The sequence below is a fragment of the Rhipicephalus sanguineus genome, chromosome 8, assembly GCF_013339695.2.
Source record: "Rhipicephalus sanguineus isolate Rsan-2018 chromosome 8, BIME_Rsan_1.4, whole genome shotgun sequence".
Lineage (NCBI taxonomy): Eukaryota > Metazoa > Arthropoda > Arachnida > Ixodida > Ixodidae > Rhipicephalus > Rhipicephalus sanguineus.
This window is the reverse complement of record NC_051183.1, coordinates 111335914-111349500: the sequence shown is the minus strand read 5'-3', so window position 1 is coordinate 111349500 and position 13587 is coordinate 111335914. Positions and strand designations below refer to the sequence as shown.

The following is a 13587-nucleotide window of genomic DNA, read 5'->3' as shown; positions in this document are numbered from 1 at the left end:
CAAAAGACCACGCGCCCATGCTCGCGCAGTGTGAACTGAACTGAAGCATACGCATACGTTCTATATACGATGCAAAATACAATTGGGAAGCAGGGAAATTTGTGCGAGTGCTTCATTCCAATATTTCGTGTTGGCGGACTAAAAGCGATCTGCTGGATACCGCGTAAGGTCCATGTCAGCAATTTGACATTTCAGAAAGATTCCGACTTCGAGAAAACTAAATGCCTAAACCGCGTGTCCGTTATCGCGTTATGACCCTTTTGATGGGCCGTTCTACAGGCTAACGAACACTGGAAAGAACATGAAAGACGCCATGCCGGTTCCACCCGAAAACAGCCTTCCGGAGACTACCGATACCTAGAAAGAAAGAAAGAAAGAAAGACAGAAAGAGAGACAGGAAGAAAGAGAGAAAGAAAGAAAGGGGATAAAGGAAAGCAGCACTTCAAGCATGCCCACGCCAAGCTTCGCTTGCTCCCCTTTCCCCGATTGGTGAACGGCTCCTGAATTTTTTTTTCTAAAGGAGTTGCTAGCGCTAGCGTAGCTGTGCCGTAGAACCCCTCCTTGCCACGCAGAAGGCTCTGTTTCGACTGCCGCTTAAACTATCTTATTATTATTTATTTATTGACATCTATCTCAACTTTTACCGCATGAACAACGCTGATTTTTGGCTCACAACGAACTACGCCGACACCAACCCCGTAATTTCTGCGAAACGAGTTCATTAACGGTTAAAAGGAGCTTCTAGTTCTTGTGGCCTATTTGAAGACACGGTAAATGAAGTATTGTATTGACGGTGCATCTCAAGAGGCAGTATGCACTGTTCTTAGCCTACCGCCCTACCAGTGTGTTCTGAGTTCAATTGAGCTCATATTGGCACAGAATAAACGATGCGTGGCAGCCAGGAATGTCACATTTAAGCTGGAAGATGTAGAGGTGCTCCTGACGGAAAAACTGAGGAGGTAACAGCTGAACACTGGGCGAATGCTGTTTGGCATGCGATGGACATCAAGCTGAAGTTCATGCGAGACAGTCGTGCAAGTGCGAATGGTCAACGAAATGTTATGCATCTGGGTGGCGAAGACGACATGGTGTTTAACATTGGCCCATGTGGCATCGAGCCGCTTGAAGATGTGTAAGTCTACCAGCTGTTCGCATCTACCACTCCATCATCACTTCAGTTAGTGTGGAGTGCTGCCGCTTAGTTGAAATGTCTGTGTTTCCATAACAAGAGGAGCGAGAACTCCTTCGGACAGCAGTGTAAATAAAACATGCTCTTTGTGCTCTTAATTGTTAATGTAATTTCTGGACGTAAATGCGCAGAGTCTATGTGGTTAGTAGCTGGCTCAGGGTTGACTGCCTTGATACGCAGCTATGAGAATGAAAAAAGTTCGTTGCACTCTTTATTTCCTGATCTCATGTGTTGCAATTAAGTGCGTGGTGCGGGATTTTTAGCTCGCTCAGCTGTGATTGTCTTCAGACATTTTAGGGAGGCCAACAAATGCTGTTATGTTGTGTTTTTAGCCGAGATGAGCGTTGGGGGGGGGGGGGGGGGAGGAGTTGTGCATGCGCCAAATACAGAAGGGTACTCGCGATCAGCACAATTTCGCTGTAGCAGTGTTATTTTTTGCTCAACAGAGTGACATGTGCTGCGTACTTCACTCAACCAAGGTCACGTTCAGATACATCACTGATCACGTACTTTTTATTTTTCAACTGATTTTTCATGAAAAATATCCGTGTCAGACAGGCGAACTTAGTGGTATATCCAGAAAGTGCACTTAGCTTCTTCACATTATGCTGAATGTAAAAGCTAAATGAGGATCAAAAGTGTCATTCAGACGAGTCTTTTTTCAAGCACTGCTTACGCGCCACAGTCTGTGCAAGCCGGGTATTGGCCTCGAGGCCCACCACTGGAAACGCCGACGCCACCGTCGGCGTGACGTGCTTGGCAGGATCACGTGGTCTCAGCGGCCGCGTCGGCTGCTTGTGGAGCGCTGCCGCGTGCTTTGAAAACTAGTTTCAAGGACCACATGCGCTGCGGTCTGTTCAAATACGGAAGTTTTCTCGCATTTTCTGCTCAATTGAAACCATTGTAATAGAGTGGCTGCCTCCGAAGGCGACGAACATGGGTCTCTACCGCTCGGTGCCGCAGTGCCGGGCTTACGCAACGGAGCCCAGTGTCAGCCTGCACCGGTAACGGCGGGACAAGAAACTGCGTGAAGCATGGGTTGCAAAGCTAAGAACCGGCAAGTAGCCATTGGCTACGAGACTTGTGTGCAACAAGCACTTCCGCGACGAAGACTTTCGTTATTGCGTCGGGCCTGCGATGTTCGGTGAGTAGCAGACAGCGCGCACTGAGACGATGGCTAAGCGCGCTTCCCGCCGGCAAATGATGCTTAGCTGCCACAGGACAGAAAAGGCGCTACCTTTAACCACGTGCGATACCATCTCAGAACTCTCCCGTGCGACCTCTTGATGCTCCGTGCTCAGCATCCACAAAATCGGCTGCAGATGCGCAAGTCATTGTTTAGATACGTTGAACTAAAAAGTAACTCACAGGGTCCCTTATGCATTCGCCAAATATGACTGGAAGGTGAAAGCCATCTTCTTCTTGTCAGTCGATGTATTGATTCTCCCTTGCCCCCCTCCAAAAGAGTTCTGCACCTAACGCGATTTGCACGGCCTCCGCGACCGACCATGGAGGCAATGCAAAGCGACCTTGACGTTCAATATGTGATCATGTGACGTCGCGTTATGTGACGTCATAATGACGTGACATATTTTGGCGATCTGTGACGTCCTGATGACGTCATATGATAACGCCATCACAGATGACGGAGGCAATACAAAGGGACCATGTCGTGTGAATACGTCATCATGTGACATCACGTTATGTCACGTCATGGTGATGTCATAATGAAGTTATAAATTTAGGAAGTCTGTGACGTCATGATGATGTCATATGTTGACCTCATCACATGACGATAATTTTTTGCGTCACTCGTCTTGACGCCGCGAAGGTCAATCTTCCCGTTTGAAGAGGCATCTGGCTTTCGCGTTCATAAGCTACGCGACGTTTGCTGGTGGACGTACATAGCGAGAGAGTCAAATGCTGCGGCTGTGTGCTGCATGTATGTTGGCAATAACATTTTTTCAGTCAAGCTTGCCTTCCCCTGACACAAACACTATGTCCCAAATTTATTTGTGTCACTCTCTAAGTGACGTTGGGTCTCTCCAACCCCATGTATTTTCTTGGAGCCTCATTTATTTACGTTGGATAGATGCCACCCTGCTGGCGTTAAACATGACACTTCTGCCAAAATTGCTGGGGTACTCGTCAAATATTTACTATATTGTTTTGCGGCTGCTGGTTGCTGCAATAACTTCTATTTTATTCACCGCTATTTCAAGTTCACGTGGGTCCTAGTTCACAGCCGATGTTTGCAGAACAAGTCCGGCGAACGTTACTGTACTTTCTGTCTTTTCCGTGACGTTGCATGCTACCACCATGCTGGATCTCGCAGACTACTTCTCCTTCCACCAACAATCTGAAAGTGGTGAAGATTTGGTCTATGAATTTGTTGATGGCAGAGAGCGGCAAGTTCACTGGAATGCAAATGGAACGATAATTAAGGAGCATTAAAAAAAGGCGTCGCATTTGCTCACGTTTTGTGTGAGCACCAAATGAAACGAATGCACTGAATAAAGAAACAGAAGCAGCGGCATTTGCCCGCTGAGAAGGCTTATCAATACGCAGTGCGAGACAACTTGTCAAATGACACTGAAACGTACACGAATTTAGACAAAAAAAACTGAATCGTCGGGACGGCACATCACAAAGTTGCCATGCGCAGCGAAGCCGTAGTTGTAACGAAAATGTTTTTGAACTGCTCTGATAGCGTCCGCGCAACAGTAGTTGTTTGTGTACTCATAAATTCTCATATTACAGCGAAAGCTGTTATGAGATCATTTGACCGGCCGTTTTTGGCGCCGTAGTTGTCCGCCGCCGCCGCCGCCGCCGCCGGTGTCCGTAACCAGTATCGCTCGAAATAAGAAAAAAAAACGAAATAAGAAAAAAATTCCAGGATGGAACGAGGTTCGAACCTGGGCCCTCTGCGTGGGAGCCCAGTATTCAACCTCTGAGCCATGCCGGTGCTTGAAACTGCTTTGCAAAAAGGTCCTATACAGGCTTCATGTCGGGAAGGAACCACATTAGCATATGCAATATAGCGTGGTAGAAGAGTAAAATAAGCACCAAGCGTCGCACAACGCGAACTCTGTAACCAGGCGTCACACAATGCGAATTGCGCAACGAGTAGGTTGTTGAATGCTTCTAACTAGGGGTGTGCGAATATCAAATTTTTCGAATACGAATCGAATACGAATATCCACCTTCGAATATCGAATCGAATATCGAATATCAAAGGTAAAATGCCTCCACAGTAACAATATTTTATTTACACGTAGCTATATGAAAAAAAAACAAAAAACGTTAACAGCCTAAATGGCAACACAACATACACTGCTATCTCGAGAACACAATGTCCAGGCTAGCACAAAGCACATCACAACACAAGCAAATATCACGGCACAATGAAAGTAATGAATAGATGTTATCATGAAGAAATATGAGTTGCTCCACATGATCAGGCAGCAGGCGCTCCCTTCTAACAGAGACACCGCACCCCCCCCTGCCACTGAAAAGGCACGCTCGCTTGGAAAAGAAGTGGCTGGTATAGGGAGGTACATGGGGCAAAGTTTTGCCAGACTGGGGTATCTGAAGGTGCCTACAGTCCGCCACCAGTCAAATGGGTCACTGTCTTTCTTCAGAAGTGGTCCCGCATAGTGAACGAGTGGTAGTGCGGCACGTTACGGCCACATAATATTGAAAATGTACGGTTACATGATCGCCAACTGCGCTGCACGTCGGAGATCCACCAGCAATAAATCATACTTATTGGGGCGTTCGTCGCAGGCAGATATCGTGCTTCCGTGTACTTACGATATTTATTGCTCCTCTCGGCAACGTTTTTAGCTATACGAACGCAACAGAAATGTGGAAGACGAGTTATTTTATGCATGATAATCGAATCGCATATTCGAATTTTTCGAATATTCGAAGTTATCGAATATTCGAAACTATTCGAATACACGATTTTCGAATCGAATACGAATATTTCGATTGTAATATTTGACGAATATTCGAAACTTTCGAATATTCGCACACCCCTACTTCTAACCCATTACGAAGGGCTCTGCCATAATTCCTCATCGTCATCAGGCACAGCGTCAACAAAGTGCGCATAATGCCTTACATGCGTTTAGCAGGTACCAACGCTCTCCGTAGAATGACGAAAATGGCACTGTGCCTGCTGCCCTACTTCTCAAAAATTACAATGATTTATAGCGTAGTGGGTTCCTCGCAAGTGCACTTGTATTGGTTGCCAAGGAAACCCATAAGCGCATGATCCACTTCCTCGGGGTCTCAGTAAAATTACAATCATTTATAGCGTAGTGGGTTCCTCGCAAGTGCACTTGTATTGGTTGCCAAGGGAGCCCATAAGCGCATGATCCATTTCCTCGGGGTCACAGTAAAGTTCTTCGCCCCCCCCCCCCCCGTCTCTCTCCCACGTCAACGTATGTTATACAGCATGGCGGGAGAGGGAAATAGTGACCGGGCGTCACCCAATGCAAATTACATAACTGGTGGGCCGTTTAAAGATTCCAACCAATTACAAAGGGCTGAGCCATAATTCTTCATCGTCATCAGTCGTCGCGTCAACAAAGTGCACATAATGCCTTACAGACGTGTAGCTGGTGCCTCGCTTCTCCGCAGAATGACGAATAATGGCTTAGTAGGTGCTTCCCAACTTCACAAAAATTGTGATTTATGGCGTAGTGGGTACCTTTCTAGTGTACTTGTATTGTAGCCCCAAGAGAGCTTAACGGGCTCTAGAAACGCCGCTCTTCCAGCTTTCGCTGTGACTGTGCGGCAGTTTCAGCGCAGGCCTGGCGTTTTTTTCTGCGGCCTAAAGTTCACAGCGCGGTGCCAAAACGTGCTCGTAGCAAAAGCGAAACCATCAGTACGAGCATATACATGCAGACGCTCATACATGCAGAGGCACCGACAGTCGTCGCGAACCCGTGCGATCGCTGGCTTGAGGCTTCTTTCTGTTATGCTCCGTTTGGTTATACAGGCAGTCTACTCTAACGAGATATTTCACATATTTTGCACTCAGCGACTGACTACCTTTCACGCAAGAAGCTGGTTCAGGGGCTCCAACGCGGTGACCGCGTGACGCGCGTGCTCGGTTTTCTGCAGTGAGACATCGACTGTAGACAATCTTGTGCTTTCTGTTCGTCGCAAATTATTCCTTTGACAGGAAAGAACATATTTCTTTTCGAAAGTACCTGCAGAAATGTCCCGGAGGGCTACCGCGAGATGATTTTGTAGAGCGCCGACAGCAAAACCTATGGGGCGCGCGCCGGCGGCATCCAGCCTAGCACGCAATCGAGGCGCGTCCGATAGTGGGCGACTCCGTAACTCCTCGCCGCCAATAGCGAGTTCACCAAACTCACTTCAGTCTGAATCAGTTCTGCAGCGTGTAGTCCTAAGGATCATTGTGTGTCAGTTACAAAAAAAAAGATATTCCCAATTCGAGAGCATGCACTTGAACCCTGTGGCTGAGTAAAAATTGCCTTCTCATGGAGGATTAGGAAAAAAAGAGATCTGGTTCAGTGTCTCACTTTCGATCTAATTTTCTCTGCATAATTTAGCACGGCGTCCACTTACCTGTCTGAGCCAAAAGTGACTTATGATGTAGCAGTGAGGACAAGAGAAGTTGCTTCAGTGTTTTCTTACTTATTTGAATCAGTTTAGGTTCTATCTAATTATCTGCTTTCTTCTACAGATATTATAGCAAACAGGCTTTATCTGCCGTCTCATGTATTGGATAAAATGTAAAAGTATAATGTGAATAAAAACAATACACACATTTGGGAAAGGGAAGTTATGTTGGTCGCAATTCATCTTCCCGCGTGTAACTATTTGATGCAGTGTGTCCTCCTCAATATCATGAATTTCTTCCTGAACATATGATCCAAATCAGATGACAGACATCAAACACTGCCCCAAAAGTGCACACCAGTATCAGCACCCGGATGTGTAAGTTGAACCAGGCGCTCCAGGTAGCTGGATACATACGCAGGTTTCCATGCATTCAAGCATAATCTACTTCTCATACATCAGTGCAGATAATTTAAAAGGCGAAGCATTTCTCAGCGAACAAAAGGTACTCTGACCATTTCTATCTAACTGGCCGCCTCGTTACCTCGGTAAATGTAAATACACTCAGAGTTCAAATGCATGCAGAAATTCGATGGATGCGCAGTATTGTATAGGCACAGGGGTAAAGAAACGCTTCTAGTGATTGAGGAACGCCATCTCAATAATAGTGGTAGCGCGTGCATGAGCCAAAGGTTGGTTAACTTGCATGAAGAAAAAATAAAATGCCTGCACAGTTATCCCCTACGTAGACCCCCACGAGTGCGGATCGATAGGTGTCGCCTCTTCTCTGGAGAGATAAATTTTGTGCCTGCTTTCTTTTCCGCCACTGTGCGCTTCTTGAGTTGTAAGTCGGCGTGTGTGGTGTCTTCTCTCCTGTTTTGTGTCCGTGTTTGCACGCCCTGTCTTTTAACATGAATTTTAAAACTCAGTGTACGTGTTGGGCTGTGAAAATTGCTGCGGAGAAGAGCGGCTTACTCTTCAACTGGACATTCACAGTGCTGAACTCTGCGCAAACAGCCATCTTCAGCAGCTCCTTTGGGCGCAACACTGACAATTGGTGAAGTGCTGACAAGTTTTCTAAGCTGAATGCTCTGTTTAGCTTCCCAGCATGAACACACGCAGATGACTATTGCAGAAGCAACTGCATCATTTGCAGAGTTGCTTATATAAGACACAATTATAACGTGGGCAGTGTCTCCGTCATTGCACTAGAGCACATCTCTCAAGAAGAAAATTTTGATTCAGTGCATAAAATGCATACTCATGCGCAGAACACGTTAATGGCCCTAGCCACAAATTTCTTTTGGGAGGAATAAATAATGCTTTATGCATGGTCTTGCGTGTGTTCTTATGTGTACGTGTGTATACCCAGGTAAATGTGAAAAATATTGGAGAGGGAGAAGTGTTTGAACCTACCACCCCCCGCTTCTAACCCCCTGGCTGCGCCAGTGCAGAAGTTACAAGGAGTCTTACTTGGCGTCATTGCTGCGTTTCATTCCTTATCCTGCATCACTGCATCTGTCCACACAAAAAAAATTTACCTGCTCACATGACACGACCACGAAGTACAGTTTACTCACGAAGCAAACGTGAGAGGATGAAACCGAATTTACAGTGGTGATAATGATGGGGAATTATTTTTGTAAGCGTTTAATGAATACGAACTCAATGCACATCCCCATTCGCGTTTAATTGACAAAAATCACTAAAGAACATAACAATGCCATTAACCCATTTAACAATTCAATCTCAATGTAACGAGAAACAGAGTAAAGAAGGTGGTAGATTTAACTACGCAGCGGAAGGCCACCACGTTCCCGCCCCGACTCGGGCGTCGCCTACGGTAGCGGCTGTTAGGGTGTCTCCCGGGGATCTCCCGTTGGCTTAAACTCCGCAGGACCTAACAATAAAGTTCTTGACTGACCGGATGACTCAGTTCGTACACTTTACGGTCAAAAATTGCGTTTCTCTATTTGGGGGCTTGACCCCAATTTGGTCGAATACGCCTGCACCCGGCATGAACTCAGAACGCGACGCCTGTCGCCACTCTATTTACATTTTGCCCCGCCGTCGTGCTCTTTATAATTGTCGCTGTTAGCTTCATGTGCGATATACAACGTGTTGAATGTTAAGGTTTCTGATTTTGTGAAAACTGAACACTGAGAAGAATGTGAAAACCACTTTTGCAGATAAGTTATGTATGCAGGGGGACACAAAGTGAGACAATAATTATCGCTTTCAGCCACCCAATTAACTAAGATGGAATAATGAATTTTTAATGATGCAGCGAGCAGGCATGTTTGAATTTAAAAGTTGGGGGCAGTCGCATTTCTACACAGTTCGACTTGGAAGAATTCTTCGAGCACGCCTGTACTCCGAGATATCCCGCTGCAAAGTTTAATTGTGGTTTGCATAATTACGCATGCAAGGCGGTGAGGACTGGCGCAATGTTCCTCCCTGATGTGACGAGCAGTCATTGCTCGCTGTCGCCAGCCAGTAGTAAAAAGGTAACCGTTGTCATCTTCGCCTATGCCTTCGACCCGTTGTCAGATTTAACGTCGCGCGCAACTGCCGCGGCACATCGGGGCGGAGCTTTGCGCCAGTGCTGACTGTCTTGCCTGCGTAATCATACAAATCGCAATTAAACTTTGCAGCGGGATATCTCGGAACACAGACATGCTAGAACAATTCTTCCAAGTGGAACTGTGTATAAACGCTACTGCCCCCAACGTTTCAATACAAACATGCCCATTTGCTGCAGCCGTTAAAAAGTTCATTATGCAATCTTAGTTAATTGGGCGGCTGGCAGCGATAGTTATTGTCTCACTTTGCATCCCCCTGGATGAAAAACTTATCTGCAAAGGTGGTTTTCACGTTCTTCTCAGTGCTGAATTTTAAGGAAGTTAGAAAGCTTAACTTTGAACACCCAGTGTGACAGCGTCAGTAGGGTACGCATTTGCGCTGGTTGGTTCATGATTAACTGTAGACAAACAACTCTAAGAGACGGGACGAAGCAAGGACACAGACCACGGCACTGACTGTGTCCCTGATTCGTCCTGTCTCTTAGCGCTGTTTGTTTACTGATATAACAGCTTACTTCTGATATATAACCGCAATATATAACATCCTACTAGCGCAATCGATGTGAAATAAGCAAGCGCGTGTCACTACCTGTCGAAGTCAATGGTGCGAAAACAGGCGTGGGTAGCAACGTACACCACACGTGCAAGAGAGACGGCAAAAAAAAAAAAAGCAGCCATTCACGCTCACGACAAAATACTCGCAGAGGATCACAACAACCGCTTGTTATCACACAGCGTATTGAATTTTCGATCTTATATCCCAGTACATGCCGCATCGGCTTATATCCCAGTGCATGCAGCAGGGGCCTTCGTTGACAAGCTTTTTCAAAACACTGCGCACAACACACAAACAAGGCTCTTCACTGAATTCAATTAGGGATACGAATGAACAGCACGAAAGTCGGCTTGAGATAGCACGATCTCATGACGCTGACAGGCAGGCGCGAACGGCCGAGGCGGCCATTTTTATAAAATTCGCAAGCGCGCAAGAACACGCTCTTTGATTTTGGTAAGCGTGGCGCGGATGTGGTCGACCGCGACACTGTTCTTGAATTGTAACGTAGTATGTATAAGCTCGTCCTATTTACTGTGCTTGCCCAAGGTTCATAACATGAAAGAAAAATAGCGTTATAGTAACGGGCAACTTGTCACTAATTGAGAACAACTTTAGTCATCTTTCTGAACAGTTTTTGGAGCTGTCATTGGTCGTCGCAATGAATTACATTTATCATCCACGTGATAGTGTCTGTAGTTGCTTTTATTGCGCGACAAGTACAAGTGTTCTATAGCATAGCGCAAATTGAATGTTCAAGCAACTGTGAAACCGACCGTTTAGACAAATATTTTAAAGCATACCTCAATTATAAGTATGGTTCTGAAGTCTTGAATGCCTGCTGAAAATCGGCGCGTGCTTCCAGGAAACAAGGCGCTGATGAAACGGAAAGAGGGATGCCAAAGAGGGAAAGGAGAAATATTGTTGCTTAAATGCGAACCTATTTCATTCCTAACTGGATGGTAGGAACAACAACAAAAACACTGGTCTCAGTGGAGGGCGTCAAATGAATCTGCTTGTTATATACACTGGTACTTTTTGTATGCGTTTAATATATAGATAGATAGATAGATAGATAGATAGATAGATAGATAGATAGATAGATAGATAGATAGATAGATAGATAGATAGATAGATAGATAGATAGATAGATAGATAGATAGATAGATAGATAGATAGATAGATAGATTCGTGAGCGCAAACGGCAGGACCCCCTCGAGTAGCCGGTTACCTCTCAGTAATGCTTCGATGTCGCGAACTTCTATATTCTATCGTCGGTATGAGTGAGGCCCTCCTCCAGCAGCTCGTTTGGCAGCAGCGGAAGACGAAACAAACGCAACGATTGCGTCACCCATTGCGTAGATAACGCTAGGAAGACGAAGCGGTAGCGCTTAGATTTCCTAGCGCAAGAGACATGGTGGCGCCCTCTGTTGCGTGGCGCGGTTATCAGCCGGTGCTTAAGAAGCGTTTTTCGCGCTTTTAGGCAAATTAGTGCTATTAATTCTTGGTTATTTTGTTGTTCACATTATTTTAGACCTTCTCAGTCCAAATTGTGCAGGTCTTGAACATTGTTACCCTTGTTTTAGGCCTGTATTGACTGTTCTGACCACTGCGTGACCATGCGAATGAGAAGGTGGACGACAAGACGGGCCCCGGAAGTGTGCACGGGCCCCTAAAGAGACACGTACGGCCTCTAAAATGGGCGGTGTCATACACGCCATGTCAGGAATCACCGAAAAAAAATTGGCACATTCTCTTTTTCTTTTCTTTTTTTTTCTTAGAGTGTAGCGCTGCAGCGTATCAACCTCCTTCGATGGAGCAAGAGACGACGAACATCATTAACATATATATCTTGCTTCAGCGGTCATCCCTTCCGCTGCCTTGCTAACCACGTCGTCAACCGTGTGTAAGCAGGTTGTCCGCTTTTTTTTTGCGGGGTGAGGGGAAGGGGGGCGGCGAGATTGACTCTTCCTTCGACGGATCTGACGACAACGGAATAGTGCTATTATTCTCGCTAATTCCTCGTCTGCTGTAAACTTTTCAATCTTTTTTTTTTCTACTGTTCAACGCACGTTAGCCCACCTTATATATTCACTCGACTTCCTCTAGGTCTTTGGTCTCCTATATATTGGGATTTTACGGTATGCAGACAAACGCCCGTGCATATACTGCCGATATGTCGTAGGTGACTCGGCTGCTGACGCGAAAATCCGGCGTTGCATCTCGGCCGCGTGGGTTGCTTCTCGATGGAGGCGAAATGCCAGAGGCACATGTACTGCGCGATGTAACTGCACGTTAAAGAACACCAGACATATCTCGCTTTTGCAAAGCCGGATGAATCCGCCGACGCGGCCCGCAGCTTCCGGCTGATTCATCCGCCGGTGCAGTAGTGAGATATGTTTTGGCACGCCGACTCGCTGCTGATGCTGCACCTTCTGCCAGTTTCGGTCTTCTCGACAATATTAATATAAACCAGGCACTTGAGGAACACGTGCTTGCGGAGGCAGTGAGTTTTCTCGCGCACCACGGGCAGTTCGCGATTGTGCCGATGAGAATCACAGGCGACTCCATGGTCGGTATTTTGAACTTGCGGAAAATGCTTACATCAAGTGTCTTATGTTCTAGGGTAGCCAAAGCGCGGCTTCCCGTGAAGCGGAAAACGCCTGGCGGAAAAAAATCAGTCTTGGGCCGATATTTTCGGATCGGGCTCGCCGCGTGAATTTATGGCCGCTTAGGCGACGAAGCGAGCAGATTTTCTGGTGAGTTATTCCGCTTTCGCCACCTTCAAGGCTAAGTGTGAATGTTCAATCAGGGTGTATTGATACGCTCGCTCCGCTTCAGCGGATACGCGCGCATAGAGCAAACCTATTCAGTGTAACGCAGGCTTTGACAAGCTATCATTCAGTGTAGGGCATATGGTTTATTTGCGGTAAACAAACACTGGCCACAGAGAAAAAACGTTAAAAAAAACATCGAAAGCCCTGCAGAACGTATGATTACGTAGACAACAGAAAAAAAAAACAATTTACAATGCAAACAAATTTTAATGGTTCTAGGCGAGGGGGCCGTTCATGAACTTTACAATTTAAAGAGCTGAACATGTCTTTTGTTGCACATAAAATGGGCCCCAAGTGCCGGTTTTCAAGCCGCGACCTTATGCAATCCCCAGACCATCATAGCCAGTGAGGCAACGAGATGAGTTTTGCTGTCGTGCATATTAATCAATTCGGTTTCGTTAGGCTTTCACCAACGTCTAACACAAAGAAAACTGGTTGAGAAACGTGACACCTGCGCAAACAATTAAATGATTTCTCATGCATTTTATTATTCGATATAGAAACAAAAATACAGTTGTTCGAACCAAGGCATCTTACCTAGATTGCTCGTCAGGAAAGGAGGTCATTGAACACTACTCGGTTTGCAATAAATTTCTGCATTCAATTCTGCTGCTTTTTTTTTAGTTCTAAAGAAAGCGAGGTCTCTGGCAACGCATATAGCACGTCCTGGCACTTTCACGCAATAGTGCACCAAATACAGTAAAACCTCGATGATACGAATCCCGCGGGGTTACCAAAAATATTCGTATCATCCGAAATTCGTATCACCAGAAAACATGGAAAATTAGTATGTGGCAAAAGAAAGTTGGCATACGTTTTGATTTATTG

General features: G+C 45.9%; 1 protein-coding gene across 1 annotated transcript in view; it reads right to left on the bottom strand.

Moving 5' to 3' along the window:
• The window catches only part of LOC119402311 (TNF receptor-associated factor 6-like), a 53271-nt gene that overhangs the window by 5831 nt on the left and 33853 nt on the right, over positions 1 to 13587 (bottom strand). The gene's annotated exons all lie outside the window — the stretch shown is intronic.